This window comes from Taudactylus pleione, unplaced genomic scaffold (assembly GCF_031769625.1).
Source record: "Taudactylus pleione unplaced genomic scaffold, aTauple2 ptg000400l, whole genome shotgun sequence".
NCBI classification, from domain to species: domain Eukaryota; kingdom Metazoa; phylum Chordata; class Amphibia; order Anura; family Myobatrachidae; genus Taudactylus; species Taudactylus pleione.
The window spans coordinates 2,030,331-2,037,954 of NW_028284802.1; positions in this window are offsets into that span (position 1 = coordinate 2,030,331).

A 7,624-nucleotide genomic window follows, 5' to 3' on the forward strand; every position below is an offset into this window, starting at 1 on the left:
TAAACCACCTGCAACTGAGGTTGAGCTTTGAGCAATCCATACATGCATGTAGATAGAGTGTAAAAAGCAGGTGGATGGCATAAGAAAGTAGTATGAGCAGTGTTTTGCATGTGGTCTGAGTAATGGAGTGGAAGTGGACTGACCCTAACACATAGGGGCAGTATTACCTGAAGCACCAGGAACTCTGCGCACCTCCGGTGATCGGCTTCTGCCTGAAGGGGTGACCATAGATTAGTCTTTTGCTCACCAGGGAGTGTGGAGGGAGATCAGGTCAGAGATGTAAATGGTAGAGGATTGGGTGGGGGCTGTAAGTGAGTGTGAGAAGTTTGAATTGAGTTCTGAAGGGCCTGTAGGGCTTGTAGAATTGTGGAGGCAGAGGTAGTGCATTTGGAGAGGAAGATGAGCTAAGCAGCATTGAGGACAGTTTGTAATGGAGAGAGGAGGGAGTCAGGGAGACCAGATAGGAGGAGGTTACAGTAGTCCAGTCAGGATATGACCAGTGAGTGAATGAGTGTCCTCCAGGGTGAGAAAAGGTCTGATCCTGGAGATATTTTAAAACGAAAGGTACTGGAAGTGTGGTTTGAAAAAGTGGAAGGAGTCAAGGATAACTCCAAGATAGCGCACTTGCGGGCTATAGAACATGGTGGTGCTGTTAATATTGTAGGTAGAGAAATTGTGGGAGGTGAGGGTATTCAGGAAGGTGGGAAGATGATCAGCTCAGTCTTAGACATGTTACGTTTAAGAAAGCACTGAGACGTCCAGGAGGAAATAGATAAGACATTTGGAGATACTTGTGAGTAGAGAAGGATAAAGGTCACGAGGGATGTAGTCAGCATCCCAGCATGCAAGATGCCAACGGTCTAAATACCGGCACCAGAATCCAGACAGTGTCAGGATCCCGACTTCAGTGTCCTGACCACCGGCATTCCAAAGGTAAGTATTGGGTTAGGGGAGGGTTAGGGGGTAGGTTTAGGCACTAGGGGGGAAGTTAGGTTTAGACACCGGGGAGGGAGGGTAGTAGGGGTTAGTGGTAGCGTACTTACCTACAGCTGTCGGTATTCTGACCAGCGGCATCCCGACCACTGGGAACTCATACCCAACCTGGTCAGGAGAGGAGAGGTAGATTTGAGTGCCAGCATAGAAATATATTGGAAACCAAAAAAGCTGATGAACTCATCCAAAGAGGAAGTATAAATGGAGAATAGCAAAGGTCCAAGAAAAAGCCTTGGGGGACACCTACTGGTAAAGGAAGTGGGGGGGAAGCGGAGTCATGAGAGGAGACTGAGAAAGAAGGGTCAGAGCTGTAGAATGACAGCCATGAGACACAGTAGGCAGACCAGGTGAGAGCAGTTTCTGTGGAGTGAAGAGGACAAAAGCCAGACTGAAAAGGGTCAAACAGGGAGTGGAAGGAAAGAAAGGCGGTGAGGCAGTTGTCGACATTACACTCAAGGAGTTTGGAGACAAAGGGAAGGAGAGAGATGAGGCGGTAGCTAGAGAATGTCGAGATGAACATGGGTGGATTTTTTTTAAGAATGTGGTGACAAGGGCATGCTTGAATGCAGAGGGGACAGTGCCTGATGAGAGGTAGAGATTGAAAAGATGGGCAAAATGGGAACAGACAGCAGGAGAAAAAGTGTGGAGGAGGCAGGAGGGTATGGGGTCAAGGAGGAGGTGGAAGGAGGTGAGGACTGGATTAGGGCCATGATTTCATCTCCAGTTACTGGGGAGAAGATGTCAGTCTTTGTAACATGGATAGGGAGAATGGGGAGAGGAAGGGTGGGAAAAAAGGTGTGGGGTGCTGAGGGCCTGGTGGGATGTGATGTCCTGATATCACATCCTTTTTAGAGAGGGAAAGGGCAGCACCTTAGGTTGAGAGCATACATTTGAAATGGAAGTCTGCATTGAAGTGCAATGCTTAGTAGTATGTGAACACTTTTGCAGGTATCTTGTGTATATGGAATGGCCAGGTTAAGATGTGGATTAGTGATCGCCAGAGTCAAGAACAGAAGTAAGGCAGTCATTGTATAAGCAAACAGCTTGGTCAGGGCAGGAGAGGGACAATGAGCGAGAGAAGTGAGTTGAGCAGAGAAAATAAGGCTAAGGTGTCAATAGCCTCAAGGTTATGCTTAGTGATGGTGGCCATGGAAGGCAGAGGTCGAGAAGGGGTGAGGGATAAGTTAAAAGAGAAGATGATGATTGCATGATTGCACAGTGCTCACTCTATGATATCAAAATCAGGACCGGCAAGAGAAATCCTGGGGCCCGGCACACTCATTTTTCAGGGGCCCCCTGATCCCAACCCAGTACATATATGCACGCAGGGGTGTAGGGAGGGTGTCTCTGGTGGAGCGCAAGCTCCACGCGCCAAACAGATGAGAAGGTGCTGGCTACGGAGTTCCACTAGAGGAACCAAGAGCTTGCCTGCCCACAGTGGAGAAACCCTAGGGGAGTGGAATCAGGGACAGTGGAGGAGATAGTAAGGAGAAGAAAATCTGGGAGAAGAGGAAGAGCTGAGAAGCCCTGTAGTGTGTGTATGTAGATGTGTCTGTCTGTGGGAGGGGTGGAAGTCAAGATGGAGGTATCGTGTTGTGGATAGGTTTGAAGAGAATGGGGGTGCAGCTTGGTACTTTACCACCACAATCAATGGTAATACAGTATACAGTCAGGTCCATAAATATTGGGACATTGACAGAATTTTCATATTTTGGCCTCTATTCACTACCACAATGGCTTTGAAATGAAACAAACAAGATGTACTTTAACTACAGACTTTCAGATTTAATTTGAGGGTTATTACATACAAATCAGATGAACGGTGTAGGAATTACAACAGTTTCTATATGTGACTCCCACTTTTTAAGAGGCCAAAAGTAATGGGACAAACTAAACAATCCTAAATCTAACTTTCACTTTTTAATACTTTGGTGGCAAAACCTTTGCAGGCAATTACAGCCTGGTCTGGAACGCATAGACATCACCAGACGCTGGGTTTCATCCCTGGTGATGCTCTGCCAGGCCTCTACTGCAAATGTCTTCAGTTCCTGCTTGTTCTTGGGGCATTTTCCCTTCAGTTTTGTCTTCATCAAGTGAAATGCATGCTCAATCGGATTCAGGTCAGGGGATTGACTTGGCCATTGCATAACATTCCACTTTTTAGCCCTAAAAAACTCTTTGGTTGCTTTTGCAGTATGCTTCGGGTCATTGTCCATCTGCACTGTGAAGCGCCGTCCAATGAGTTCTGAAGCATTTGACTGAATATGAGCATATAATATTGCCTGAAACACTTCAGAATTCATTCTGCTGCTTTTGTCAGTAGTCACATCATCAATAAATACAAGGGAACCAGTTTCTTTGGCAGCCATACATGCCCACACCATGACACTACCACCACCATGCTTCACTGATGAGGTGATATGTTTTGGATCATGAGCAGTTCCTTTCCTTCTCCATACTCTTCTTTTCCCATCACTCTGGTACAAGTTGATCTTTGTCTCATCTGTCCATAGGATGTTGTTCCAGAACTGTAATGGCTTTTTTAGATAATGTTTGGCAAACTCTAATCTGGTCTTCCTGTTTTTGTGGCTCACCAATGGTTTACATATTGTGGTGAACTCTCTATATTCACTCTTGTGAAGTCTTCTATTGATTGTTGACTTTGACACATATACACCTACCTCCTGGAGAGTGTTCTTGATTTGGCCAACTGTTGTGAAGGGGTTTTTCTTCACCAGGGAAATAATTCTTCTGTCATCCACCACAGTTGTTTTCCGTGGTCTTCCGGGTCTTTTGGTGTTGCTGAGCTCTTCGGTGTGTTTTTTCTTTTTAGAATGTTCCGAACAGTTGATTTGGCCACACCTAATGTTTTTGCTATCTCTCTGATGGGTTTGTTTTGATTTTTCAGCCTAATGATGGCTTGCTTCACTGATAGTGACAGCTCTTTGGATCTCATATTGAAAGTCGACAGCAACTGATTCCAAATGCAAATGTCACACCTAGAATCAACTCCAGACCTTTTACCTGCTTAATTGATAATGAAATAACGAGGGAATAGCCCACACCTGTTCATGAAATAGCTTTTGAGTTGATAGTCCCATTACTTTTGGCCCCTTAAAAAGTGGGAGGCACATATAGAAACCGTTGTAATTCCTACACCGTTCACCTGATTTGGATGTAATTACCCTCAAATTAAATCTGAAAGTCTGCAGGTAAAGCACATCTTGTTTGTTTCATTTCAAAGCCATTGTGGTGGTGAATAGAGGCCAAAATATAAAAATTCTGTCAATGTCCCAATATTTATGGACCTGACTGTATGTACTATTACAGGTGTATTGCTAGCACCACACAAATGTAAATAGAAAGAAGGGCTATTTGCTCTATTAATGCAATATAAATTTTGTTATAGCAAAACTGAGTTATTAGCAAAATAATAAAAGTTTTATTATTTGGCTAACTAGTACAGTGCAAAATGTGCCCTGGGTGGGATTCTGGATTTTTTTTATCATAATAATGGTATCTTTTGTAATTTAAAGACATTTAACTGTGTGTCTCCCCAGTGTGTCTCCGCCCATATTCCCTCAGCTCCATCTCCCCCCTTCACCAGTATACCTCCATTGCCCGCCCAAATTTCTCTAGCCCAGCCCACACTTACCTACGGCAGCTGCCTGTCCTGCTGTGCCATTCTTCTTCCAGGGTGGTCAGCTCACACCCGGCTCCAGCTCCTCTCTGTTCCAGGGTGTGATGTCATGACGTCACGCGCGCTGCGGCGGGCTGCCCCACCTGTCTGCCCAGCTTCTCTGCTCTGCGCCGGGCCGCTGGCTTCTCTGCTCTTTGCCGGGCCGATGGCCCCGGCTTCTTTGTACCTGTTGCCGTTTACAGCAGCAGGCCACCGGCAGAGGCAAGGGACAGGGGGGACACATGAACAGGGCCCGTTTGAGTGTCGGGGCCCGGTACAAGTGTCCCCTTTGTACCCCCCTGTCGACCGGGCCTGATTACCACCTAAACACACACTATCCTGCTACATAGACTTCAGGGGGTATATTTACTAAAGTGCAGGTTTTCAGAAGTGGAGTTGTTGCCCATAGCAACCAATCATATTCTAGCTATTATCTTCTAGAAAGTGCTAGATAAATGTTAACTAGAATCTGATTGGTCACATTGGGCATCATCTCCACTTCTAAAAACTCTCACTTAGTAAATATACTCCAAGGATAGTGGGCCTACGGCCAGCCCTGTATATCACCATTTGATCATAGACTACATACTTTAATTTAGCAGAATGTTCTGCTACATAAGGAGGGGTGAATGTACTAACAAGCGCAGATGATCATCAATGGACCATTCTGATGGGGGAAGCGTTAGATATGTTATTTCACAAAGTAAAGGCCAACACAGACTCTGCTGTACATAGACAACAATCACTACAACACATGGGCCCAGCAGCGTGGCTGGGAATGTGATCGCTGCTTCTGTTTGTGGAACCTATTGCTGAGATCTCATGCCTCAGCAATTACTTTCCTCCCAGCAAGCCACAACCTATTATAATGTGCAGCTCTCAGTTCCTTATTGCACAACTGTAGAAATTAAAGTTTATTCTCTATACTGTACACAGGAAACTGTAGTCATGGTTACTAAATGTTTTGTTATAAAGTGCATAGTTGGAGTAAAGAATAAATATATGTAAATAAACTAGAAGATAACAGTATCGAGAATAGCGGAAGATGCAAAATGTCTTCACTTGGAAGCCGACTCCGCTGCAAAGGTTAAAATGCGCCGCAATAAAATTACAGGATGAGACCCAATCTCTGCCAGCCCAAAGCTGGTGCAAAGAGCAAGTCCTTTTACGGTGTGGAAAAGGGCATGTACATGTGCGATCAGACAGAAATATTTATACTATGTCGCTGATTACATTCCCCCTCATTTCAACAATCTCCCTTCGCACAATGAAACCTCATTTTGTCTCTGCTCAGTGAGACCGATTCTGATATCCCCAGCTGATTCTTAAGCTGCATACACACGTAAAGATTTTCTGTCCAATCATCTAACTAGTTGATTGGTTGGAATGAAAATCTGGTAAGGTATGAAAGCAAATGACAATCAGCAATTTGCTCCCAAACGCCGGAAAATGGACAAAAACTGTTTGAACAAATTGTTTAGATCAAACATTTAACAAACTTGTCTGACGGCCATTTTCATCTGTTTTCTGGCATTTAGGAGCAAATTGCTGATCGTCATTTACTCCCATACGTTACCAGATTTTTATTCCAACCAATCAACTAGTTGGATGGTTGGACAGAATATCTTTACGTGTGTATGCAGCTTAAGTCAGATGGATCTTGGCTGGTTCTCTCTTTGCGAGTTCCATGTGATCCTGAGTCACGTGTATGTAGACGAGAAGCCTCAGACGGTTCTCTTGCATCCAGTATGCGGCTGGTGCATCTGGCAGTACTAATGATGAGGGTTGTGTCTGTGGATGGAAAAACAGTGGGCAGAGCGGCTTCCATTTTGAAACAGTATAGATCCTCTCATTAACCCTATGGATCCTCCCATTAACCCTACGTAAACTCGCATTAAGGGGCATATTCAATTAGCCGCGAAAAGTCGGAAAAGTTTCGCCTGCCGGAGTTTCCGCCTACATCGTAGGTTTTTGGAGAAAAGACTTTTCGTGCCCGCGGCTGCTTTTCACCCTATTCAATCGGAAATTATGTGAAAATTGGACCCGGCGAAACACAAACAGGCAAAAAGTGCTGTCAGATTTGGGGAAATCAGCCTGACACTCCCCAAAAGATGCACTAACATTGGGGATCACTATAGATACCCCAGGATAGCCCCACTGATGGTATTTGGGGTACTTAAATGCTCTCAATAGTTGCTATTTAGCGTCTTTGCACAAGTGGTGAAGAATGGGTTTTAGCAGTTTTTTTGTGTGAAAATAATTACTCCTGGCAAATTTGGGGTACATGAAAATCGGTGCTAGCATATTTTAAAGTTGCTAAAGTGAAGTTTTAAAAAAACTTAAAAAATCCACCTTCCGCAAGTACTTGCAATCTTAAAAACACCTGGGGCGTACTTGGGGACCCCCTGGAGTCTATTTCGCTAGTTTTTAAGTATGTCCCCAATTGTGTACTTTTTGGTCCCCTTTTTCAAAGTCATTTTTTGGGGTGTCCTACAGTTTTTTTCAAAACTTTTTTTTACACAGTTTCCTTTGGGGGGCTGTCCCTAGGCTGCAGTGGGGTTCCCACAAGTTTGCACCCCAAAACTGCACTTTTTTTCGCCCGCTTTCAGAGGCGAATCTTTTCCGCCCATTCCAATGCATTGACTTTCCGCACCGGCGAAAAGTCTTTGCTATTGAATACGGAGATAAGATTTCGCCTGGAGAAATTACGTCACTGGTGAAAACTTTTCCCCGAAAACGGCTTATCGCAGCTAATTGAATAGGAAATCTGAATTCCGCGGCGTCACGCAAAAACACAGCTACTTTATATCCAACTCAGAATTGGCCCCACTGAGAGCACTGTTGATCTGTTATAAATTGAAGATACCTGCTCTAGAACACTAACATGAGATATGTATGTATAGGGTTGCCACCTTTGTTCTGGCAAAATACTGGAAGGGGAAGGAGCGCGAC